Source organism: Marmota marmota, unplaced genomic scaffold (genome assembly GCF_001458135.2).
Source record: "Marmota marmota marmota unplaced genomic scaffold, marMar, whole genome shotgun sequence".
Taxonomy (NCBI): Eukaryota; Metazoa; Chordata; class Mammalia; order Rodentia; family Sciuridae; genus Marmota; species Marmota marmota.
The window spans coordinates 31,509,812-31,536,232 of record NW_026000221.1 but is presented as its reverse complement, the minus strand read 5'-3'; the positions used below and the strand labels follow the sequence as shown (position 1 = coordinate 31,536,232).

The 26,421-nt window shown below is 49.7% G+C and overlaps 1 long non-coding RNA gene across 1 annotated transcript; it reads left to right on the top strand.

Annotated features, from left to right (window-relative positions):
- Window positions 1-5,169: 5,169 nt before the first annotated feature.
- Window positions 5,170-23,769, top strand: LOC125612999. The gene is made up of 2 exons (XR_007343512.1): window positions 5,170-5,395; window positions 22,673-23,769. It is a non-coding gene; the product is annotated as an uncharacterized LOC125612999 (long non-coding RNA).
- Window positions 23,770-26,421: the final 2,652 nt, after the last annotated feature.

The window sequence follows — 26,421 nt, the reverse complement described above, 5'->3', positions numbered from 1 at the left end:
GGCAATGGCCCTGTGGCTGGAGCTTGCTTCCCCACCGCTGTATCCCCTGTATCCCCTGCCTTCCCTCCTCTGCCATGTCCACTGTCCTGATCCCCCGGCCCCAGCCCTGGCCCTTTTCTCTCAATTCTCTGGCCTGTCTCCTCACTTGAGCCTCTGGTGGCTCTTCTTGCCCTGTGCTTACCCCTTGTTTGGGCTACTTCCCTGCTCCACTTGGCTTCCCTGCATGGCAGAACCCTAGTGCTGCCTCCCTGCCCAGGCCTCACCCATCCCTGATCTTTCAGGATTGGGCCCTCCTCTAGGTTCCTAGCCTGGTATCCCTGCTGGGGTCCTGCTCCCACCATCAACAGTCATCCTCTGGCACTTCCTGCTGTGCCCTCCTTGGGACCTCCTGTTTTCACTGTCCCTATGGTGCCCCTTTTCATGATCCCTTTACCAGGGTGCTCACCAGGGCCAAGGGACTAGACCTGGACTTTGGCCCTGCAGGCTCTCTTTGGGAAAATGTAGACCTTCCCCTTTTCTCTGGACCCTTTAGCCTCCCTCAGCCTGGGCCCTGCTTCCCAACCCTCACACATATCAGTGGACCTGGGCCTTGAGCCCTCCTCTCCAAGTACCACCCATACCCATTTCTCCCCTCCCTCCCCTTCCTAGACCTGACTGTTTTCATGGGACCCCTTCCCAGGCCAATGCACTTTGATCTCCATTCCTGGGCCTGGCTCCTTGCTTGAGGCCACCCTTCTCCAGGACCCTGTCCTTTTCCCTTGATTTTAACCCACTTTATCAAGCCTCCTCCTATGCCTCCCTTCTGTTCTCCTTGTATTGAAGTGTCACCCCCTTCCTCCACAGAAAAGTCTTAACTCGGCTTCTCCAGAATTCTTCATCATGGCTGTTTTTAGGACTGTCAGCAAAAGAGTCTCTGCAAGAGTTCAATGTTGATTAACTTTCTATTTTCCCATTGCCTTGTTTTACTTGGACACTGGCTGAGAAGATACCAGCACTCCAGGTGTTGGGCACCCCTTACTAGTTTTTCACAAACATATCCTGTATAGTAGTTTGTAGAAATGAGCAAACAAGGCTGGTGACCTTGAGCTGGGCTTCATAGAGTTGTCTACATTTTTAAGACATGTTACCAAATGGGCTCCATGGTAACACCTGGCAGGGAGAGGAAAAATTGGGAAAAGAAGTTCTCCCTATGTCAGGAGTTGTCCTTGAAGAGTTAACTTGCCCAAAACCGTGAAAGAAAAAGCTGCTTTTATGTGAACTTTTTCAGACTGTGAACTTCTGAACCCCTCCCCTTTCATGCTGGGTATATAATTCTGAAACTACCTGAACTAGGGTTTCATAGGATTGATTGATTACAGAAAAAGTTGTGCCCTCTGAGCCTGGCTGCAGCCAAATAAAATGGTTTCCTGCTATGTTTGGTGCCTTGCCTCATTTGTCCCTACAACATTTGTGGGGACCCAGAGGGACAGAGGAGATAGGAGAGGGTATGTTGCCTCTCTTGTATCTGGGGACCCATTTCCCTGGGGTGGTGGGGGACAGTGTTCCCCTTGGTGCATCCAGCCCACTCTTGGCCTGAAGGAAGATCCACTCACCCAGCACACTGGCGCTGCCACCCTAGAGCACAAAGGGGCCCATAGACAGCAGCAACCAGAATTAGTGTTTTGGAGCACTGCCCAACTGAACAGTTAGGACCTGGGTCCATTTGTTTTTGAAGCCCACCATACTTACCCTTTGAGGCCTAAGAGGGTGGAAGAGAGGATTTGTCAACCTCTGTTGGGTCCCAAGTTTTCTCCAATGTGATTGGAGCTGAAAGAGACCTAGGGAGTTGACCAAGTAGACTGTGTTCTGGGTCAGCGAGCAGAGGGGAAATCATGACGCCCTTTTTGTTTGTTTTGGCAATGTTGGAATTTGGGCAGTATAAAATTGTTTTCTGAATATGTCTGTGGGAAAAGTATGCAAATGAGACAGACAAAGGGAAGGTTTCCTACCCAACCCCAGGGCCCAAGTGAGTATGGAGACCTATCTGAGTTTCCATGGCACCTCATGCAGCCTATGGTGGAATTTCACCAACCAACATCTAGGTGAAAACTCCAGGTCTGGGGTTGATGCCAACCCACAATGCTAAGAGGGCTCTAAGTTACCTCAAGGGAAACAGCCAGAGATGGACAAAGCAAGTCTTGTTCTAAATGTGCGACGCCGATGCAGGCTGGAACATGGGAGGCACACAAAGAAAACTGAACCTTCTGAAATGTTTGTTAAAAACCTTTAGGAAGGATTTTCTGGTAACTGTGGGGTGAAATTCAGTCCACAAATGGGGCAGACTCTGAATTAGAATGGCCCACCAAAGATGTGGGCTGGGGACCAGAAGGGTCTTCAGATAAGAGAGTCATTACTGAGGTCCTTTTGATTATTGTTGGAGTCCCTGAACCATTTCTCTTACATTTATTGCTGTCAAGAGATAGTACAGAATCAGCCCCCTTGGTTGAGAGCCTGTCTAGATTGACAGTCCAAGCTGATGTTAGCCAGGAGCCTAGTGGTCTCTAAGACCCAGCGGAAAGAAGATAACCAGAATACCTGATGGAGGAAAAACAGGAAGGGAAACAGTTTTCCCCATGAGCCACAAGAGGACCCACCACCTTATGTGCCACTCTACCCAACTTTGCCAAGACCACTGGGACAGCAAACTGTCCCCTCAGCCCCATATTCCTCAGAAGCAACTAATTATGGCCCTAAATACTGGCTATTCCTTTCTCTTTGGCATCCTCAGAGCCAAAGGTTTCCTAGAACCAAAGACTCTTTCACCTCCCAAGATTAAGGTGGGAGATTTGTCCCAAGACCCAAGACTTTGTGCCCTCACCACAAACCAGATGAGAGCACTCAAGATGCCGCTGCAAGGGACTAAAGGACCTGCCCATATTGACCAGAGAAACACCTGAGGGAGACAAGGCAGTTTTGTCTGCCAGCCTTTTACCACCATTGCACTCATAAGCTGGAAAAATCATACTTTCTCCTACATGGAGAAACCCTGGACCATGACTGATCTGATGCAGCCCATTATCCAGACCTAGGATGGGGCCCTGACAAAGAAAGAGGGCTAAAAATAAAAATATATCAAGACTCCCCTCATAGGAAGTCTAAGAGAAATAAAAAATAAGAAACTGTGCCCAAATGTTAGAAGGAATCAGAGCCAGCCCTAAGTCAGAGCACATCTGCAGACAAATAGATCTGAGCAAATCCTCCCAGTGCTCCAGCATCTCCCCTCTTGCACCTGTGATAGTCCTGAACATTTCTCTGGAACCCGCATCTGCCTAAGGCCCCTCCGCCTTATGAAACTCACAGTAATGATCAAAAGAGTTGTGCCCAACTGACTCAGAGCTGAGTGTCCGGGCCACTGCCGCTGCTGCCCCTCTCCCTGCTAAGAGGTGCCCAGGAGAGGAGGGTCACCATAAAAGTGTAGCTGCCATAATGTAAGTTTGTCAGGGAAGAGATGCAGGGGCTCAAGAAACAGGTGACCAATGCAGCCTTTGTGGAACAGGCTCAGAGTGACATTTGCCAAAAATTAAAAACTGGCTTTACTGAGAAGTGTCCCAGAGAGCTGTCGAAGATGGCCACCAAAATTTTCCTCAATGGAGACCAAGAGGCTCAAAGACATGCAGACCAAAAAGATAAAGAGGAGGATGGATCTCTTTACAACTGCCCTCACCACAAACCCAGAGGTCACTCAAATTGTGGGGGGGTCTCACTAGAACAAAGCCAATAGTCCAAATGTTTATAAGGAAAAAAAAAACGTGGCCAGACAAAAGGGGAAGGTTCTAGTGGCACCAGCGGGCAAGCACCTACTGCCATGCTCAAATGCTAAGCCTTGAACAGAGAAGGAATGAATGCTTTCCCCCAGCCTTTGCCCCAAACCTCCTTTCAGTTTCTTCCCACTTGCTCAGAAGTTGATGATTAACGAATATGGCAGGGGTCCAATAGACACACTCTACTTTTTATGATACACGGGACCTAGCATCTCAAGAGTGCTCAGCTGCTGCAAGCCCCAAAATGAACCATAAATATATTCATGTTAATACCCGATAGTGAGCCATATGATGGACACACCAAAAGGACATGCCACCCTGGCTCCAAACTCACACTGTGAGTCACCAACAGGAAGGGACACAGAGCCCCATGCACCAAGGCATAGCGAACAAAAACACAAGTGGGGCAGCTACTATACACAATTAGAGCAGGCTCCCTACTTTTAAGAGTAGAAAGCCACACAGACAAAGAGCAACACCTAGGTGAGCACAATGTGGCTGCCACACCAGGACCTGCAGGGAACCTGCCCTCCAACCATGGCAGACAGCCCACAGTGAGATTGACCTAGATCCCTTTTATACAAATGGTGTCCCAGGTCATCAATCTCTGCTAGGATTTACATTAGATTTGAGAGTTGGAGAATCCTAGCAGCCAAGATCCTATACCAGGAGATAACAAAAACAAATTGCTGCATCTTAATATACCAGAGGATTTATGTACGCTCCCCTTCCCTAAAGGACAGTTCCTCCCAGGGGCATGAGAAACCATCCTTGGGACAGTACTGCACTCTGACTTTAAAGCCCATATCTATCAAGAAAAAGGTCAAATACTTTGGTTACCATCTGACTCAGCCTCAGAACAGACAATAGCCACTGGGCCTCAAAAGAAACAGGAAATCTGCTCAATTCCAATTCTTTCAACCTGTCATTAGACTGGAGAATTATTGTGGGTTACAATATTCAGCCATATATGGATCCTCAACTTTCAGTTATAGGAAACCCCTCTGTGAATCCAAAAAGGGGGGAGAATGGGATTCTTTAATATAGGGGCCACCTAAGCAAAAGACTTTTGAGGACATTAAATAAGCATTTTCAGTGCATCTAGACTAGGGCTCCCTGACCTCACAAAGCTTTACTTTCTGTACATCTAGGGACAATCTGCAATAGCTGAAGAAGTCTTGATATGGACATATGTCCAAAGAACTGGGCTCTGTAGGCCCAGACTGGCCACCTTTTTACAGGGCCCTTGCAGCCACAGATCTTCTGGTGTTGGAAGCTGATAAATCGGCGATGAGACAAATATTGGTTTTCAGGGTTCCTCATTCAGAGTTGACATTGGTAGAGTACAAAGGACACCATTGGTTGACTAATGGTCAATACCAGGGCATGTTATGTAAAAACCCATGTATCCATGTGGAAGTCATCCAGACTCTGAACCCAGCAACCTTGCTGTCCATTGGACCTGGACAACCTGATCACAACTGTATTAAAGTCATGGATGAAATGTTCTCCAGCAGACCACACCTGGCAGACCAGCCCTTAGGGACCCGGATGTGGAGTGCTTCACAGATGGAAGCAGTTTTATAAATGATGGGGTATGTTTTGCTGGCTATGTAGTGGTCGCTCTGGACTCCACTGTTGAGGCAGAACTTTTGTCTCAGGGAACCTCAGCACAAAAATCAAAATTTATTGCTTTGACTCAAGCACCTCAGTTGACAGCAGGAATCCTTGTGGATATTTACATAGACTAAAAATATGCATTCACTACCCTTCATGGTTATAGGGCCTTATGTAAGGAAAAGGGGATCATTAACTGAGGAGAAAAAAAAGGCATGGTGTATGGGCAAGAAATTCATAAATTTTGGATGCACTGTGGGCTCCCAGGAAAGTTGTGATTATATATTGCCAATGTCATTGAAAGGGAAACACTGTGGTTTCTCAGGGCAACTGGAGAGCTGACAGAGAGGCCAGGGAACTGTCTGCAAGAAATGAGAAGAAAATCTAGTCCCAGGTTTAAAGGCTGCCCTTCTGCAGGCTGACTATTAAACAGAATGGGAGCCAACATACTCCCAACATGAATGTAAATGGTTTAAGACTGAAAAAGAATATTTTCTCCCAGGAGGATGGTGGAGATACTGTGATGTCTGGCATAGCCATCCTGGAGAATCTTGCCCCACCCTTTATCAAACAGTTCCACAGGACAACATGTTGGACATACAGCACTTCAGACAGTATTGAGTCACCATTTCTATGTCATCTGGCTCACAAACTTCACCTGGATATTCTGAAAAAAAATATGAGTCTTGTGCTCACAACAAACCTTGTCAGGGACCAGAGCTCCCACCAGGAATCCAAACTATAGGAGTAGCACCTTTTGAAGACTTGGAAGTAGACTTCACTGAACTACCATGCCACGGCGCTATAAGTAACTTTTGTTTTTTCTGTGTTCCTAGTCTGACTGGGTGGAAGCCTTTCCCAAGCACCCCGAAAAGGCTAGGGAGATAACCAGGATGCTTCTCAGGGAAATGATTCCAGACTTTTTTTATCCCAATATCCATTGGCTCAGACAATGGGCCAGCTTTTGGGCAGAGGTGATATGATTACTGACCAATGATTTAAACATCAAATGGAAGTTACATACTGCCTATAGGCTGCAGAGTTCTGATAGAGTTCATATGGTGAACAGGCCTTTAAGCCTCAATTGGGTAAGCTGTGTCAGGAGACTCACTTACATTGTGATGAACTTCTCCCTATGACACTGTTGATGATTAGATCCATTTCCTTTAGGAGGACTGGATTCTCTCCTTATAAGATAATGTATATGAGGCCCACCTCTTATTAGGGGACATTGGGAGACTTAAGAGAGATAGGAGAATTCACCCTGAGAAGACAGCTTCAGGACTTAGGGAAAACTTTACAGGTTCTGAACCAATGTGTTAGAGAAAGATTGCCACTAAATTTGACCACAGGTGCACACTCCTTCAAGCCTGGAGATTGTTTCTGGGTCAAAGAATGGGATATTCAAACACCTAAACTTCTTTGGAAGGACCCTTTCCCTGTTATTTTATCCACCACTACTGCAGACAAGTTTGCATAAATAGGTCCCTTTATTGACTACACCAGACTCAAGGCTGCAGCTGCAGACTGGGTGTGCACTCCAGATGCTGCTATGCCCTTGAAGCTGACTGTCTAGAAAAAAAGGAGCACCAGAGAATTTTGAGGGTCAGAAGGACAAAAGCTCTGTACCAGTCACTCTGCACAGCCAAAGCTTGAGGAGACTACAGCCCTGCTTTCCTCACATGGGAGGGCCTGGCTGATCAATGCACCATGAAAGATAAACCTCCCACCAGGGCTAATGAATGTTTTCAACCCCTAAGAGAGTTCTTATACTATAATGAATTGGCACCACTTGCTTCTAAATATATACATAATTCTCGGGGTTTTGCTACTGGTTTGATAACAGTAACTCCTACTGACTGGACACTGGGTAAAAAAATCATTTATACTTTTTTATCTCGATTATATAAATTTTCTAGGATTTGTTTGCTTTTATTAGTTTTGCTTTGTTAATTTATGTTGTTTAACCTATGCTAACCAAACATTAGTCTATTATTTAGTTTGGTTTCCTTTTATAACCTTCAGAGGTTCTGTTCTACTCCTATTCCAACCATGGAGATCATGTGAATCATATGTCAAGACAATCCACTGTAACCAAGAGGTGGTAAAACATATATTTAGGACCTATCCTGCCAGAGGAATGCAATGGATGGATGATTGTTTGGAAAGACAAAAGAGGTCCATTGGGACTTAACTTGATCTAGGAAGTCACCAATCTTGGGGTGAATATTATTGGCCACCCCAGAGGATCATTGCCACTTATGGTTACACTACCTGAGCACAAAATGGCAGTTGGAGTTATAGAACTCCTATTTACCTGCTAAACAGAATTATTCACTTACAAGCTGTACTAGAAATTATTATTAATCAGACTGCCACAGCCTTTGACCTCCTAGCCACAAAACAGACCCAACATGAGTGGATAAATATCAAAAGCACTTGGTGTTAGATTATCTACTGGCTGAGGAAAGAGAAATATGTGGAGAGTTCAACAGCTCATATTGTTGCATCCAAATGGATGACAATAGACAAACAGTTAAGAATATAGCCAAAAACACAAGAGAACTTGCACGTGTGCTAGTGCATACCTAGAAGGGCATTCAACTTTGGGTCCCAAACATGCTTTTGGGAGATGGTTGTCAACCCTAGGTAGATTTAAAAACTTAACTGCTATAGTGGGTATTCTGATGTTAACCTGTTTATTGCTCCCATATTTGGCTCCACTGTGCATTAAAACTAAGGAGTCCACTTTGAAAGCTGCTTTTGAAAAGATGACAACAAGTAAGGTTTTGACATTATATAAGGCCTTAAGCCAATATAATGGTAAAGATGCTCTTAAATTTAAAAAAAATAATTTATGGGGAGCATCATTAAAGGGGGAATTTAATTGACACCCCCTTTCTCCATGGAAATGTCTTACGTGGGATTCTAAACTAATCTTCACCATGGCTGATTTTTGGACTGTGAGCAAAAGAGTTTCTGCAAAATAATTCAGTGTACATAAAGTTTCTATTTTCCTGTCACCTTGTTTTACTTGGCCACTGCCTGAGAAGATACCAGCACTCCAGGTGCTGGGCACCCCCTTACTAGTTTTTCACAAACATCCTGTATAGTAGTTTGTAGAAATGTGCAAATAAGACCTCTGGCCTTGAGCTGGGCTTCTCACAGATGTTTGCATTTTTAAGATATGTTACCAACTGGGCTGCATGGTAATAACTGGGAGGGAGAGGAAAAATGGGGAACAGAAGCTCTCCCTACTCAGGTGTTGTCCTTGAAGAGGTAACTTGCCCAAAACAGTGAAATAAAAAGCTGTTTTTATGTGATCTCTGCAGACTGTGAACTTCTGAGCGCCTCCCCTTACATGCTGGGTATAAAATTCTGAAACTGCCTGAAATTGAGGTTCAGGGGATTGATTGATTACAGGAAAAGCTGTGCCCTCTGAGCCTGGCTGAAGCCAAGTAAAACTGTTTCCTGCTATGTTCAGTGCCTTGCCTCATTTGACCTTACAACTGTACCACGCTATCTCAGCATTGCCTGAACTCTCCCCTCCCACTAGGCTGGGCTCCAAGAATGAGTCCTGGCTCCCCACGACCCACCCAAATCTGGACACAAGTTATTCCCTCACAGTGCCCTCCTTTGGCACTCCTTTGATCCAGGTCCCTCTCTGAGGATCTACATTATCTGGGGCAGAGGAGTGGAATTGGCTGGCCTCTGACCACTGAAGGCCAAGTGCTGACCTTGCCCTGCCTAATCTCCTCCCTTCAAAGCCCTGCTCTCTACCCTTGCATGCTGCCCCTACCCCAACCCAGCTCTCCTAACCCTGGCATTCTGCACTCTAATTCCAGGACCAGGCTGCTCACCTGAGCCCTTGATTGCATACCTTGTGTCAGATTGCTTCCCTTGGGGGTTTCTTGTTGTTGGGACAGACCTGGGGGCCCCTTGCTTGGGTCCACTATTGAGCTTCCCTCCTTGCCCTTTGCTCTGCCCTCTGTCTCCTCATCCTAGCACTGCCCCTTCCTCTCCTTCTCATAGCGCTTTCTCCAGGTGAGCGGGCTTCCTGCTCCTTGGATTCCTAATCCTCTTTAGTGTGGGTTGGTTCCTTACCTGGAATCCTTGCTTGGGTCCTGGCTCTTGCCCCTCATGGTACAGACCGCAACCCTGTGCCATGCCATGTGGTCACTATCCTCCTGGACTAGTCCCTTGCCAGGCCTCCTTGGCCTGGTCCCTGGCCCTTGATTCTCATCTGCACCAGGGCATCTTGTGGAAACAGAGGCCTGCCCCTCATGTGGACCCCTTACTCTCCCTGGGCCCTTGGTCATACACCTGGAAACATGCCACCTGGCAGGGGTGCTGGCACTCGAACCTGACTCCCATCGAATGGATCCCAGCCTTCCCTCCCAAGCCCTCTCCACTTTCCTGAACTCCTTACCCCAGCCTTGGCCTTTAGCTCTCCATTCCCAGGCCTAGTTCCTCGCTTCAGCCTCAGGTGGTCATTCTTGCTCACCAGAGGGCATTTTCTGATGGCCCCTCACTGGGGCCACTTCCTTCTTCCCTTGGCTTCCCTGTACTATATTACCCTAATGGTGGCCTGCCTTCCTGGGCCAGCATTCCCTGCTCTCCCCAAGCCTGGGCCTTCCTCTAGGTCCCTTGACTGCACTCTTTGCTGGGATCCTGGCTCCCACCCCACTCACACCCGACCTGCACCCTTTTAGCTTGTGCCCTCCTTCAGCCCTCCAGTCTTCAAATGGGTCCTGGCATCCTAACCCCACCCACCTCCATCAACCAGGTATCTTCTCACTGTACCATCTTTGGCCCCTCCTTTAGTCCAGGTTCCTCTCTGAGGATCTCCTCACCTGGGGCAGAGGAGTGGAGTTGGCTCGCCTCTGCGCCCTTAATGCTCCCTATGGGAAACACAGCCATGCGAGTGTGACTGAGTCCCCTTCACTGCCTGAACATTGAGGCCTGGCAGTTAACATGGGACTTGTTCCAACCCAGTTCTGAGAGATCACTTTCCTTCCCTCCCCTGCTTTCTCTTCTTGCATGCTGCCCCTACTGCAACCCAGCCCTCCCTAACCCTGACCATTTGCACTCCAATCCCTGGGCCTGGGTGTTTCCTGAGCCCCTAACTGCATTCTTCATGGCCCTTGACATAGCATGGAGTCTCTTCATATTGGGTCTGACCTGGGGGCCTCTTGCTTGGGCCTACAAGTCAGCTCCCCTAGATGCCCCTTGGCTTCTCCTGGTCCTACTGGAGAGCCTTTATCCCCTTTTCCTTGTGCTATTTTCTGGCACTCATGGGTCTCCTGTCCTTGTGTCCCTCATCAACATTTATCGAGTGGGTCCCTTGCCTGGGTGTCTGGCTTGGGTCCTGGCTCTTGCCCCACAACGCACCCACCCTGACCTGCAGCCGTGCCTTCCCATCACCCTCTTTCTGGCCCCCTTCCCTTTCCTGGCTTCCTTTGCTAGGATTCTGGCCCTGAATTTTCATCTGAGTCCAGGTGCCTTATGAGAAACATTGCCCTGCCCCTCACCTGGGCCCCTTGCTCTCCCTGGGTCCTTGGTCCTGCACCAGAAACCCTGAAACATGGAGGTGGCCCTGGGCCTGGAACCTGACTGCTCTCTGATGGATCCCCTGCCTTCCCTCCCAAATCTTGTCCACTATCCTGAGCCCACTGCACAAGCCCTGGCCTCTTGGCTATCAATTCCCTGTCCTGGCTCCTCTGGTGGTCCTTCTTGCTCACTGATTTTCTGTGCATTTTCTGAAGGCCCATCCCTGTGGCTGCTTCCCTGCTCCCTTGGCTTTCCTGTATGGCAGTACCCTCGTGCAGCCTCTGCTCCCCGTGCCAGCATTCCCTGCTCTCCCCTGGCCTGGGTCCTCCCTTAGGTCCCTTGCCTGAGCTCCTTGCTGGGATCCTGGCCCCCATTCCACTCACACTTGCCCTGCAACCCTTCAGGTTGAGGCCTCCTTCTGCCCTCCAGTGGTTTCTGTCTCTGTCAAGCCTGCTTTCCTGATTTCCTTCCAAGGATGCTCACCTGGGCCCGGTGACTTGTTCTGGCCTCTTGACCCTGCGGGCTCCCTTTGAAAAAATGTATCCCTGCCCCCTTGCCTGTGCCCATTGGCCTCCCTCATCCTGGGCCCTGCTTCTGAACCCTGACACCCTGCAGTATACCTGGGCCTTGAGCCCTCCTCCCCCTGTGCCACGCACTCCTCTTTCTTCCCTCTCTCACCTCCCTATCCATGTCCCTTTTCATTCATCCAACCCCAGGTGCTAACACTTGGCTCTCTATTACTGGGCCCAGTTCCTTGCTTGAGGCACTGGCTGCCTTCTCGAGGACCCTTTCCCTTCCCTTGTCTTCAGGCCTCTTTTTACAGGCCCTATCCTGTGCCTCTCCTCTGTTCCACTGGTGTTATAGTATCCTGGCCCAGCCAGGACCCTTCACATCCACTTCTTCTCCCTAGCCTGGGCTCCTGGAATGGGTCCTGGCTGCCAACTGACCACACCCACAACCTCTGTATGCCAGCTATCCCCTCACAGTGCCCTCTTTGACCCTCCTTTCATCCAGGTCCCTCTCTGAGGATCTACTCACCTGGGCAGAGGAGCCAAATTGGCTGGCCTCTGTGCCCTTAAGGTTCCCTATGGGAAACACAGCCTTGCCTCTTGCCTGAGTCCCCTTTTCTTCTTTAAACTTGAGGCCTGGCAGTTAACATATGACTTGCTCAAACCCAGCCCTGAGAGATCCCCTCCCTTCCCTCCCCTGCCTTCTTGCCATACATGCTGCCCCCACACCAACCCAGCCCTCCCTAACCCTGACCTTTTGCACTTCAGTCCCCAGGTGGTTACATGAGCCCCTGACAGTGTTTCTCATGTCACTTGGCATAGCATGGAGTCTGACCTGGGGGTCCCTTACTTGGGAGCACCATCTTGCTCTCCTATATGCCCATTGTGCTTTTATCTATCTCCTGGTCCTTGTGAAGCCCATCTTCCCCTTCCCCTCATGCTTTCTCCAGGCACTTGAATGTCTCCTGCTCCTTGAGTCCTTCATCCATGGTCGGTCAGGTGGATCATTTGCCTGGGCCCCTGGCTTGGGTCCTGGATCTTGCCACCCCATGCAAACACCAAGAACCCCCACCATGCTCTCCCTTCACCCTCCTCCTGGCCCCTTTCACTTGACAGGCCTCCTTTGCCAGGTCCCTGTCCCTGTATTCTCATCTGGACCAGGGCACTTTATGGGAAACAGTCCTTCCCCTTACCTAGGTCCCTTGCTCTCTCTGGGCCTTTGGTCCTGAACCCAGAACACTGACCCCTCGCATTCGCCCTGTGCCAGGAACCTGTCTATCCTCTGCCGGAAAACCTGCAATCCCTCCAAAGCCTTGTCCACTGTCCTGAGCCTCCTGCCCAAGCCCTGGCCCTTGGAAGTGCATTCCCTGGTGTGCCTCCTTGCTTGAGCTTCTGGGGGCACTTCTTACTCTGTACTTCCTTGGTCTTGGACTGTGGGCCTCACTGGGGCCAGTACCCTGCTCCCCTTGGCTTCCCTGAGCCATAGAGTCCTACTGTTACCCATCTGCCCAGCCCTGCCCTTCACTGCCCTTTCCTGGCCTGGGCCTTCTTATTGGTCCCGAGCGTGGGCTCCTTTCAGGAGTCCTGGCCCTACCCCATCAACACCCTTCCTCTGGCCTTTCACACTGTACCCTACTTCATCTTTTCTGTTCTCCATGTTGCTGCTGGGCCCCTTTTCAATATCCCTTTCCCATTATGCTCACCATGTCCCAGGGACTGGAAATGGGCATTTAGCCCTGTGGGCTCCCTATGGGAAAACATAGCCATGCCCATTGCCTGGGCCTTTGGACTCTCTCAGCCTGAGCCCTGCTCCTCGATCTTGACACCCAGCAGTGAACCTGGCTTTGAAACCTCCTCTCCCTGTGCTACCCACTACCCTTGCTCCCCTTTCTCCCCTCCCCAGCCCTGTCTGTTTTCATGGGACCCAGGACTAGGTCCTGGTACTTGGCTCCTCATTCTTGGGCCTGGATCCTTGCTGGAGCCCCTGGTCGCCTTTCTCCAGGACCCTGTCCCTGTCCCTTGATTTCAGGCCCCTTGCTGGGCCCCCTTCCTGTTCCTCCCTTCTGTTCCCCTTGTACTGTCTTATTTTGTCATTGTCAGGACCCTCTCCTTCTCCTGTTTCTCCCTAGCCTGATCTCCAATGGTTACTGGCTCCCCAACAATACACCCCCCCAAACCTGGACCAAAGGTATCCCTCACATTGCCCTCCTTTGGTCCTGGTCTCTCTCTGAGGATCTACTCAACTGGGGCAGAGTAGTTGAATTGGCTGGTCTCTGGGTCCTGAAGGATCCCTATGGGCCTCTCGTTTGGGCCTGCATTGCCGCCCAAACTTGACAAATGGTAGTAGACTTGGACCTAGTGATGACATTGCCCTGGGAGATCCCTTGCCTTCCCTCTCCTGCCCGCTAGCCTTGCAAGCTGCCCCTAAGCCATCCCAGCCCTTCCTTGCCCTGACCCTTCGCCCTACAATCCCCTGGCCTGGCTGCCAGCCTGAGCTCCTTATCCATTACTCGGGTTGTGTTCCTTTCTCTGGTGTCTCTTCCTATCATGTCTGACTTGGGGGCCCCTTGATTTTACCACCTAGCTCGCTCTCCTCTGTGCCCTTTGCACAGCCCTCTGTCTCCTCATCCTAGCATTGATCATACCTTTCCTTCTCCTACCACTTTTTCCTGGAGCAGGGGCCTCCTGATCATTGGGTCCCTAATACCATTTGGTGGGGTCAGTCCCTTACCTGGGCTCCTTGATTGGGTCCTGACTCTTGCCCCTCTCTGCACCCACCATGAACACCCACTGTGCCCACATATCGCACTCCTAGCCCTGTCCCTTGCCAGGCCCTTTGGCCTGGTCCCTGGCCCTTGATCCTCATCTGGGACAGGACACCTTATGGGAAATAGAATCCTGAACCTCGACTGGGCTACTTACTCTCCCTAGGCCCTTGGAGCAGCACCAGGAACCCTGACACCTGGCAGTGGCGCTGGGTCTCAAGCCTCACTCCCCCTTGATGGATCCTCTGCCTTCCCTCCCTAGCACTGTCTACTGTCCTAAGCCACCTGCTCCAGCAATGGCCCTTGGCTCTCCATTCCCTGGACTGGCTCCTCTCTTGAGCTTCTGGGGTGCTTCTTGCTCTGTGCTTCCCTGGGTTTGAACTGTGTGCCTTGCTGGGGCCTCTTCCCCACTTGCCTTGGCTTCTGGGCATCTGAAAACCCTCATGCAGCCCCTGCCTATCTGGCTCCACCCTTCCTTGCTCTCCCCTAGTCTGGGCCCTCCTCTAGATCCCTAGTCTGAGCTGTTTTCTACGGTCCTGGCCTGCACCCCACAAACACCCTTCATCCATCACTTCGTGCTGTGCCCTCCTTCAGCCCTTCTTTTGTCCTTGTCCCTGCTGGGCTCCTTTTCCAGATCGCTTTCCCAGGATGCTCTCCAGAGCCAGGGGCTGAAACTGGGATGTTTGGCCCTGTGGTCTTCCTTTGGAACAAGGTAGTAGTGCCCCTCACCTGGGGGCTTTGGCATCCTTCAGCCTGGGGCCTGTTCCTCAATCCTGACACCCTGCAGTGAAACTGGGGCATGAGCCCTCCTCTCCCTGTGCCACACATTCCCCTTACTCCCCTTTCTCCCCATATACTTCTGCAGCCAGGTGAGAGGGGACTCACCCTTCCAGATGGAAGACCACTACCTCTTGAGTGTCAGGGGAGTTCCTAAAGCCCAGCAGCCAGGGTAGAGGGGACTCGCTCTTCCACGTGGGAGACCCTCCCCCATGGTTGTCAGGGGAAGCTCTGATACTGCTGCAGCCAGGATACAGGGCAGTCACCACTATAGGAGGGAGACCCCTCACACCTATGTCTTGGGGTGAGCTCAAAACATCCTCAGCCAGGGTAGAGGTTACTTGCACCTCCAGTCCCCTCTACCCTGGCTAACATGTTATACAAGCTCCCTGCAATACCCAGGTGGGAGGAGAGTCCCAACTGGTGGAGCAAGTCTCTGCTACCCTGGCTGCAGCGGTATAGGGGCTCCCCCAACACCCAAGAGGGAGGGCTCTTCCGACTAGAGGGGAGAGACCCCTCTACCCTGGCTAGGGCAGCATATGAGCCTGCCAACCAGACACCTATGTGGGAGGGGTCTACTGCCTGGAGGGGCAATTCCCCTCTACCCTGGCTGCTGTAGTATAAGAGCTCCCCCTGACACCCTGGTGGGAGAGGTCTCCTCCCTTGAGGGGTCAGTCTTCTCTATCCTGGCTAAGGTAATATATAAGCTCCCCATGACACCCAGGTGGGAGAGTTTTCCTGTCTAGAGGGGTGAGTCCCCACTCCCCTGACTGCAGTGGTATAAGAGCTCCCCCACCCTGAGACCTAAGTGGGAGGCGTCTCCACCCTGGAGGGGTGAGATTCCTCTACCCTGGCTGCAGAGGTATACTAGATCCTTCCAACAACCAGGTGGGAGGCATCTCCAGCCTGGAGGGGTGAGTCCCTTGTACCCTGGCTGCAGCTGTAGAAGAGATCCCTTTAACATCCAGGTGGGATGGATCTCCCAACTGGAGTGGCATATACCCTATAACCTGGTTTCCATGGTATAGGAGCTCCCCCCAGACACCCTGGTGGAAGGGGTCCCTCGCCTGAAGTGGCAAGTCCTCTCTACCCTGGCTAAGGTTGTATACTAGCTCCAGTGTGCTACCCAGGTGGGAGGGTTTTGCTGTCTGGAGGGGGGAGTCCCCACTACCCTGGCTATAGTGGTATAAGAGCCTCCCCTGACACACACAGGTGGGAGGGGTCTCTCTCCTGGAATGGCTAGTCCCCTGTTCCTTGCTTCTGCCTGTATATAGATCCCCTGACAACCAGGGTTTAGGGGTCTATCGCCTAGAGGGGTGAGTCCCCTCCCTCCTGGCTACAGAGGTATACGAGTCCACCCCCCATAGCCAGATGAGAGGGGTCTCCTGCCTGGAGGAGAGAGCACCCTCAACCCTGGATAATGCAGTATAGAAGCTCCGGGACACCCAGGAGGGAGGGGTCTCCCACCTGGAGGCATGAGTTCCCTCTACAATGTCTGTGGCAGTAAAGGAGCTCCCCTGACACCCAGGTGGGAGGGTCTCTAGCCTGGAGGGGTGAGTCCCCTCTACCCTGGCTGAGGCAGTATAGGAGTTCCCTCATTCACTCAGGTGGGATGGTCTCTGGCCTAGAGGGGTGAGTCCCCTGTACCTTGGCTATGGAGGTATATGAACTCCCCCTGACCATCAGGTGGGAGGCGACTCTTGCCTGGAGGGGTGTTTCCCCTCTACCATGGCTGCTGCAGGATAAGCACTCCCCCAGACACCCAGGTGAAAGTGATATTCTGCCTGGGGTTTCAATTCCCTGCTACCCTGCCTGGAGCTATATAGGAGCACCCCCAACCCAGGACACCCAGGTGGGAGGGGTCTCCCACCTTTAAGGATGAGCCACCACTACCCTGTCTGGGACGGTATATGAGCTCCCCCTGACACCCAGGTGGGAGGGGTCTCCTGCCTGAAGGGGCGAGTCCCCTATACCCTGACTACAGTGGTATAGGAGCTCCCCCTGACACTCAGGTGGGAGGGGTCTTCCACCTGGAAGGGTGAGTTCCCTTTACCCTGGCTGCTTCATTATATGAACTCCCCACCACCACACCCAGGTGGGCAGGTTTCCACCTGATGGGGCAAGTCCCCTCTTCCCTGGATGCACTGGTTTACTAACTTTGCCAGACACACAGATTGAATGAGTCTCTCACCTGGAGGGGCGAGTCCCCTTAACCCTGGCTGTGGTGGTAAAGGATCTTCCCCTGACACCCAGGTGAGAGGGTCTCCAGCCTGGTGAGGCAAATCCCCTTGATCCTGGATGTAGTGGTATAGGGGCTACCCCCTACACCCAGGTGGTAGGGGTCTCCTGCCTCTAGTGGTGAGTCCCCTTTTCCCTGCCTGTGGCAGTATATGAATTCCCCTTACAACAAGGTGGAAGGGATCTTCCACCTGGAGGGTCGAGTGCCCTCTCCCCTGAATCTGGCAGTACAGGAGCTCCCCCCACCACCCAGGTTATGGGGTCCCCTGACTGAAGAGGTGAGTCCCCTCTACACTGGCTGCAGGGGTATATGAGCTCCCCTGGACACCCAGGTGGCAGTGATCTCTTGCCTGGAACAATGAGTCCCCTCTACCCTGGCTGTGGCAGTATACAACTCTCCAAGACACCAAGGTAGAAAGATTATCCTGTCCGGAGGGCAAGTCTTCTCTACCCTGGCTAAGGCAGTATACAAGCACCCCCTTACACACAGGTGGGAGTGGTCTTCCACATGGACAGGCGAGTCCAATCTACCCTGGCTTTGGCAGTATACAAACTCCCCCAACACCAGGTGGTATCCCACCTGGAAGGGCGAGTCACCTCTACTTTAGCTCTTGACATATATGAGTTCCCAGTACACCAGGGTGGGAGGGGTCTTCCACTTGCAGGGGCATGTTCTCTTACCCTATCTGTAGCAGGATAGGAGACCCCCCCACACACACACCCAAGTGGGAAGGGTTTCCCACTTATAGGGGCATTTCCCCTCTAGCCTGGCTGTGTAGTAATCAAGCTCCCCAGGTCACCCAGGAGGGAGGGGTCTTATGCATGGAGGGGTGAGTATATGTGCTCCCTCTTGTTAGGTGCAGGACAGGCTGATGTAAGTTGTCTGCAGGACATCTGAACAAAGTTAGCTGCAGGATAATCCACACACTCAAACCCCCCTCTGTCTGGTCCTTTATCACCTGTTTGCATAAAGTCTGAATACTCAACCCCACTCAAGGCTGATAACTTGACCCCCACCTCTTTGGTGCAATAGAAAGCCATATCTGACCCCTACCCCATCTGCCTGAGGGCAGAAGATGACACCCTTAGCAACTACTGTGTCATCCAATCATTGTCCACCAACAAGGCATCTTGCAGACCCAGAGACCCCATTAGAATTTGGCTATAAAAACTCCCTCCTGCTGGGCCCACCTCTCTTGCTGTCTGTCTCCCTCTCTTGCTTTCACTCCCCTTGCTCTCTCTTTCTTCTCTCTCTCTCTCTCTCTCTCTCTTTCTCTCTCTCTCTCTCTCTCTCTCTCTCTCTCTCTCNTTGGTCTCTCTTTCTTCACTTGCTCCCTCTCTTCCTCTCTCTCTTTTTCTCCTCTTTTGCATTGCTGCAATACAGCAGTGGTTGCTCTGAACTGTTGTGGTCACTGTTGTGGTCACTTTCCTTTCATTGTTGCCGAAACCCAGGAAGAGGGATAAAACCCACTTTTGGTTCCCTCTTCCTCCAGAAGTTCTACTCATCAGACAACCTGAACCCATTTTCTTGACCACCAGAACTACATGCACCCCTGGCCTTCAATTGGTGAGTTTCCCCTTCCTGGAGTCCTAAACCCAATGGTGGTTTCAGGAGGATTTGACCATTGATCTTCCAGCAAACACCTTTGCCCACATGTGTGGAGGAAAGCACCCCATCATAGCCTTCAAGGCCACAGTGGTCCTCAAGGACTCCTTCCTTGGGCAGATTGGACTCTTGGGTTCAAAATTATTTCCCTTCCCACTCCCAGCTGCTGGTTTACCAGCATAGGTTTTGTAGGTCACCCTCAAAGGACTGTGTAACTTCTGGGATCACATAACATAGAATTAAACATCACACCCCACCCAGACCTTCACGGTTTTGGTTGCTCTCATAAAGTCCTAGTCCTCGCACCTTTAAGACTTGGCTGCTAGAGATAACACTTAACCTCCCCTTCTTCTCTTTCTCCCCTCTTTCCGGCCCTGGGAGTCTCTGGCCTCTCCAGCAGGGGTCCCAAAAAGCCTTGGCTAAGATCTTCCATGGCTGCAGCCTTGTCCATGACAGAAGTCTCTACTGTCAGGATTCAGTGACAACCAATCTCTGCAGCTCGAACCTGCCACTAGGCACTCTTGATTTTTGGCTCTAGCAGGGATGACCTTTTGCCAATAAATCAGTTTCCTACCTCTCCCTTACACTACCTTTGCATCTCCTTCCGTCTACCCTATACTATGTTTGTGTCCCCTTCCCTCTCCCTTATATTGTTTGTGAAATGGGTAATGCATACTCTCTGCCGGTTGACTCTCCCTTAAAATGCTTCTTGGATAATCTCAAAACCCTTTCACTGATACCAGACATCAAACCCCAAAAATTGATCAAATATAGCACCCAGGATTGGCCCACTTATCCCATAGACAAGCAAAATAAATGACCCTATTTTCGGTCTCTGGATCCTTCCATTCTAAGGGATCTTTACAATTACTGTGAGCATTCGAAAAATTGGGAAAAGAGTCCCTATGTCCAAGCTTTATTCTTGTTCCAATCCAATTCTGCTCTTTGAACCTCTTGCAAACCTATACCATTTTTTCTAGCTTGCAAACTAACCCCCATAACCACCGATATCCAATCATCTCTTCCTCCAGACACATCCACTACTTTTGACCCTGATGTGAACCTCCATCCTATCACCTGGCTTGAATAGGTCCTCACACTCAAACTTCTGCCCCAGACCCTCCACCATCTCCTCAACCTCAATAACCTGCTTTCTCCCCAACAATTAATAGATAAAAAACCCAAACACCACCCTTCCTAAAACCATTACCTCCTTGCTGGGGTAGCAGGTATTGAAGTTATCCCTGCACCCACTCACTCCTCTTTTCTCCTTTCAGTGCCCACATCTGGTCCCACCATGTCCTCTTACCAGTTAACCCAAAGCTCAAACTAAATGAGGAGAGCTCTCGGATCCCTATCTGAGATCTGGTAAAAATAGCCTTTAAATTGGCTTTGTCGTCACTGAAAACAGGTTACTAAGAATTTAACGTCCCTTACAGTCCTTTTGGGATATTCACTCCTGTCCTCCCCTCTGCTCTACCTGTCCTACTGCTCAAGTTTTCCGTGCTAGGGAAAATCTCAAACCCCTTTCCCATTATTCATTTACATCTCCTTCCTCAGTCTCAGATCCACCCTAGCTGCTGTCAACCCCACATTCCCATCTTCCTCCTCCCTACCCAGGCCCACAGAAAAGTCTTAACTGACCTTCTCCATAAATCTTCTCCATGGCTGATTTTAGAACTGTCAGCAAAGAGTCTGTAAAGAAAAGTTTAATGTAGATAAACTTCCAATTTTTATGTTACCCTGTTTTACTTGTCCACTGGATGGAAAAATTCAGCACTCCAGGTGCTGGACACCCCCTTACTAGTTTTTCACAAAAAATATGTTGGGCTTCTGGCCTTGAGCTGGGCTTCACAGAAATGGCTAAATTTCTAAGGTAAAAGAAGTTACCAACTGGGTTCCATGGTAACAGCTGCCAGGGGGAGGAAAGAAAGGGAAAAAGAAGCTCTCCCCTTCTCAGGTGTCTTTGAAGGATAAACTTGCCCAGAACAGAGAAAAAACTGCTTTTATGTGAACTTCTGCAAACTGGGAACTTCTGAGCTCCACCCCTTACATGCTTGTTACAAAATTCTGAAACTACCTAAACTTGGGGTTCATGGGACTAATTGATTACAGCAGAAGCTGTGCCCTCTGAATCTGGCTGCAACCAAATAAAAGTGTTTACCTATATTTGGTACTATTTTAGGTTCCTTGCCTCTTGTCCATCCCTACAACATTATAATTCTATATACTTAAACATTGTTTATGTTTTCATGAAATGGTAAACAGATGTGATTAATTGTGTACTGCAAATAACAAAATATCTCTTATTAAAATGGAATATTTTACCTAAATTCAGAAATTTACAAGGACTGTTTCAAAATGTGAATAAAGAAGGGGTTAACAGATGGGAAAGAGAAATTAGAAGGTTCTAGGTATGGATTTAATAGAAGGGAAAAAAGTTTCTGGATAAGAAAGTCTATATGATTAAGTAAATAAGAGGGTTTAAGCAAGTAATGAAGAAGGTCTATATGCATTGGCTATATAGTATTAAGTAAGTGATAAAGAAGGTCTGTGTAAGTGGGTTATATATGTAAGTTTTTTGACCAAGTAGTCTTGATGAAATTAAGCATTATACAACTATAGTTAAATAACAACTGTTTTTTTCTTTTTTTTGCAATATTGTAATATGTTATTCCTTTAAGAGCTAAACTTGATTAATATAAAAACATCAATAGTAATTGTGGTACTATTACTCTTCTTTGTATATTAAATGTGTTCATATTTTCCAGGTATATAAATCTTTAGGATAGAAGCTTTAAAAAAACATTATATCAAGCTGGTGTTCTCCAAAAGGCTGCATGGTAATTTTAGGCTTTTAAAAATAACATATTGGAGATTTATTTATATCATTTAATTTTCTATAACTGGACCTGTTGTCAATAAGATTAACATAAAGTTCTATATACTGGGGTACAATTTAAATGTAATATCATATTGTGTTTGCTAATATTAATGTGACCTCAAATAACAATATATGTAAATTTATAAAATGATATTTAAAAGCAAAGATCAGCTTCAATACTAGAACACTTTACCTAAGATTTATGAAGACCCCTGCATTATCTGAGTAAGGCTCTGTCTCCCATATTACTACATGACAGAATGACTCCAAAGAAGGCCAGACTTCAGCTAAAGCTCAGTATTCTTAATTTAAGACTGGTGAAACTGACTTTGCTGGATGTTTAAGATCAAGACGTAAATTAAAATGGCCATGAAAACCAATATTTGGCTCTTACCCTATAATTCAGTCTGAATCCAGGGAACAGAGAACTTTTGTAAAGAGCTTTGAAAATCTGGGCCACATAATATCCTGATCATGGTGATTAATAAGACCACCGGAGAATGAAAAGCCAATCAGAGCACTTGCTGTGAATAGGAGGGTCATTGGAGATAGGAGACATCCTTGATGCTTCCAAGGGAAGCCACATGATCAAGCAAGACCTGGACCCATCCTAGCACAAATGGCACTAGCAGAACTAAGAAGTTGCTCTCAAGTTCCGCCACGAGTGACCCCTATGGGAACTCAGCTAACTCTTAACAATAGATAGAAACAAAGTCAATTTTCACCAGCTTGATCTTAAACATCTACAAAAAAAGAGTTAAGCCAAAACACAGTCATTCCTGAGAGTAATGAAGGACAACAACAGCTAGAAAAGAGGAGACAGGAACTAAGCCAACAGGCTTCATGGGGAATGTTCAGTCAAGTATGGCCTTGGCTCCTCCCCCTCGGAGGATCCCTATTAGTCAAATTTATGTTTCTCCTCATAGGACCATGACCATTAAATTGCCTATGGAAGTTCCTGCAAGATCAGATACACAAATTCACCAACCAGCCAGTCAATCAACTACTTCTTTAAGACTGCGAGCCCTGATGCCCAAGATGAAGACCTACGACTCATGACCAACTCCTCTGGCTCCAGAGATTCTGCCCCCATCTAAAAACCATGTTAATCCCTTTTCCAGTTTTTACAACCACTCTTTCCCTTCCTAGGAAATAGAACTCCTCTCCTGCATGTCCACTCTGCTTGTTCTGTCTGCCCTACAGTATCCCCACAAAGAAGCATCAAACCTAAATTCCCCACACATGAAATGAGGAGCCACCAGCCAGATGAAGACTGATAGATCAACTTCACTCACATGCCTAGGCACAAAAACTTCACTACCTACTTACTTTGGTTGATACTTTTTCAGGTTGGATAGAAGCCTTCCCTACATCCAGGGAAATTGCTGACATCATAGCCTCCATCCTCATTGAAGAGATAATTCCCAGGTTTGGTTCCATAATCCAGTTAGACAGTGGGCCAGCCTTCGCTTCTCAGGTTTTTCAACTAGTCAGTCTCCAAAGGCCTCAACAGCACTTAGAGGCTCCACATCCCCACAAACCCCAACCCTCATTTTCTATCCCAACCACAGATGGGGCTTTAACGTCCAAGTGACTTGGCACAAGAATGACACCACCCACTCTCAATTTATGGGTCAAGGCGATTGCTCTTCCACTGGCTGCAAATGGGCAGTCACCCTTAACATTACTGAATGCAACCAAGCCACCTCTGATACTTCCTAGAGTCCATACTACAGGACCAAGGGCTGATACCAAGGATCTCCTCCACTCAAAAATGGTTTGATGTAGTTGACATCCTATGGCTTCAAGGAAACTTTATGGACTTTACCCTTCTGAGATAACTGTCTATAGCCACTGGGTGTTATCTCTAGCCACCCTGGTATTCCCAAGCCTGTCCTTGAACATTCCCCACCTCTTTCAGGTAGGCTCCATTCCATCCCCTCTCAGCAGGAATTTGCCAAACGATTTTGCATTGCTCCCACTCCCCTTAAAAAATAAAAAAAGAGAGGACTGTTGGGTGCCAGATAGGCTGAACTAAGTTGTCTGCAGGATCACCCGTGCACTTAAACACCCCTCTGTCTGCTCCTTTATCACTTGTTTGCATCAAGTCTGAATACTCAACCCCACTCAAGGCTGAACACTTGAACTCCACCTGTCTGGTGCCTCAGAAACCCACATCTGACCCCTGCCCTATCTGCCTGAAGGCAGAGGATGACTCCCTTAGCAACTACTGTGTGGTCCAATCATTGTCTGCCAACAAGGCAGCTTGCAGACCCAGAGACCTCATTAGAATTTGGCTATAAAAACTCCTCCTGCCGGGCCCCCCTCTCTTGTTCTCACTGTCTCCCTCTCTTGCTTTCACCCTCCATTGCCATCTCTTTCTTCTCTCGCTCTCTCTCTTTCACTCTCTCTCTCTCTTTTTCTCCTATTTGGCACTGCTGTAATAAAGCAGTGGTTACTTTCCTTTCACCCCTGACAGCCTAGTGGGAGGGGTCTCCCGCCAGTAGGGGAAAGTACTTTCTACCCTGGCGGTGGTGGTATATGAGTTTCCACTGACAGACAGGTTGGAAGGGTCTGCCGGATTGATGGGCGAGTCTCCTATACCCTGGCTAAGATGGTATACAAATTCCCCTGGACAACAAGGTGGTAGGGGCATCCTGCCAGGATGGGCGAGTCCCCACTACCCTGGCTGCAGAGGTATATGATCTAACACCCCAAACACAGGTGGGAGGGTCTCCTGCTTGAAGGGTCGAGTTCCCACAACACTGGCTGAGGTGTATAAGAGCCCATCCTATACCCAGGATGAAGGGGTCTCCCACTTGTAGGAGCCAGTCACTGCTACCCCAGCTGCAACTGCATAAGAAGTGCCCTCGCCAGACACCCAGGTGGAAGGAGTCTCCAGCCTGGAGGGGCGAGTCCCCTCTACCCAGGCTAAGGCAGTATAGGAGTTAACTGCCATTCTCAAGTGGCAGGTGTTTCTCACCTGGAGGTGTGAGTTGCCTCTACCCTGGCTGCTGGGGTATTTGAGCTCTTCCTGACATCCAGGTGGAAGGGGTCTCCTGCTTGGAGGGGCGAGTCCCCTCTATTCTGTCAGCTTTTGTATTCAAGAACCTCCCTTACCCATATGGGAGGGATCTCCCACCTGAATGGGCAAGAACCTCTACCCTGGCTCCAGTGGTATACTAGCTTTCCCTGTCACCCAGGTTGGATGGGTCTCTTGCCTGGAGGGGCGAGTCCACTCTACCATGGCTGCAGCGGAGTAAAGGATCTCCCCCTGACACCTAGGTGGGAGGGTCTTCTGCCTTGAGTGGTGAGTCCCCCCTACCCTGCCTGTGGCAGTATATGAACTCCCCTGACAACCAGGTGGAAGGGACATTTGGCCTGCAGAGGCGAGTCCTCTCTACCCTGGCTAAGGCGGAATACAATTTCCCCCCAGTACCCAGGTGTGAGGAGTCTTCTGCCTGGAGAGAGGAATCCCCTCTACCCTGGCTACAGTGGTATAAGAGGCCCCACCTACACCCAGGTGGGAAGGGTCTCCCACCTCGAGTGGCTTGTCTCCTCTACCCTGCCTGTGCCAGTATATGAACTTCCCCGAAAACCAGGTGGAAGGGATCTTCTGCCTGGAGGGTCGAGTCCCCTCTCCCCTGTCTCTGGAGGTATAGGAGCTCCCCCAGACACCCAGGTTATGGGTTCTCCCGACTGGAGAGGCCAGTCCCCTCTACACTGGCTGCGGGGGTATTCAAGCTCCCCTGACACCCAAGTGGGAGGGGTCTCCCACCTGGAGCAATGAGTCCCTTCTACCCTGGCTGCAGGGGTACACAAGCTCTCCCAGACACCCATGTGGGAGGGTTCTCCCGCCTGGAGGGGCAAGTCTTCTCTATGCTGGTATACAAACGCCCCGCTACACACAGGTGGGAGTGTTTTTCCGCATGGACGGGTGATTCCGCTCTACCCTGGCTTTGGTGGTATACAAGCTCCCCCGACACACAGATGAGAGGGGTATCTCCCCTGGAAGGGCAAGTTCCCTCTACTTTACCTCTTGCCATATAAGCTCTCCCAGTACACCCAGGTAGTGGGCGTCTTCTACCTGCAAGGCCGTGTTCCCTCTACTCTGGCTGCAGCAGTAAAGAACTCCCCCCTACACCCAAATGGGAGGGGTCACCTGCCCATAGGGGTGAGTTGCCTCTACCCTGGCTGCTGCAGTAATCAAACTCCTCCAGAAACCCAGTTGGGATTGGTCTCACTATTAGAGGAGCAAGTCCCCTCTACCCTGGCTGTGGAGGTATAACCCAGACACCAAAATGGGAATAGTCTCCCGACTAGAAAGGCAAGTCGGTTCTACCCTGGCTGAAGCGGTGTAGGAACTCCCCCTGACATCCAGATGGGATAGGTCTCCTGCCTAGGGATGCAAATCCCCTCTACCCTGGCTTCAGCGGTATAGAAGCTCCCCAGGACACCCAGGTGGAAGGGGTCTCCCTCCTTGAGGGGCAAGTCCCCTCTACACTGGCTGCAGTAATATAAGAGCTCCCGCTGAAACCCAGGTGGGAGGGTTTTTCCGCCTGGAGTGGTGAGTCCCCTCTACCCTGGGTTCAGTGGTACAGGAGCACCTCAGGACACTCAGGTGAAAGGGGTCTTGCTATTAGAGTGGCAAGTCCCCTCTATCCTGGCTGTGGCA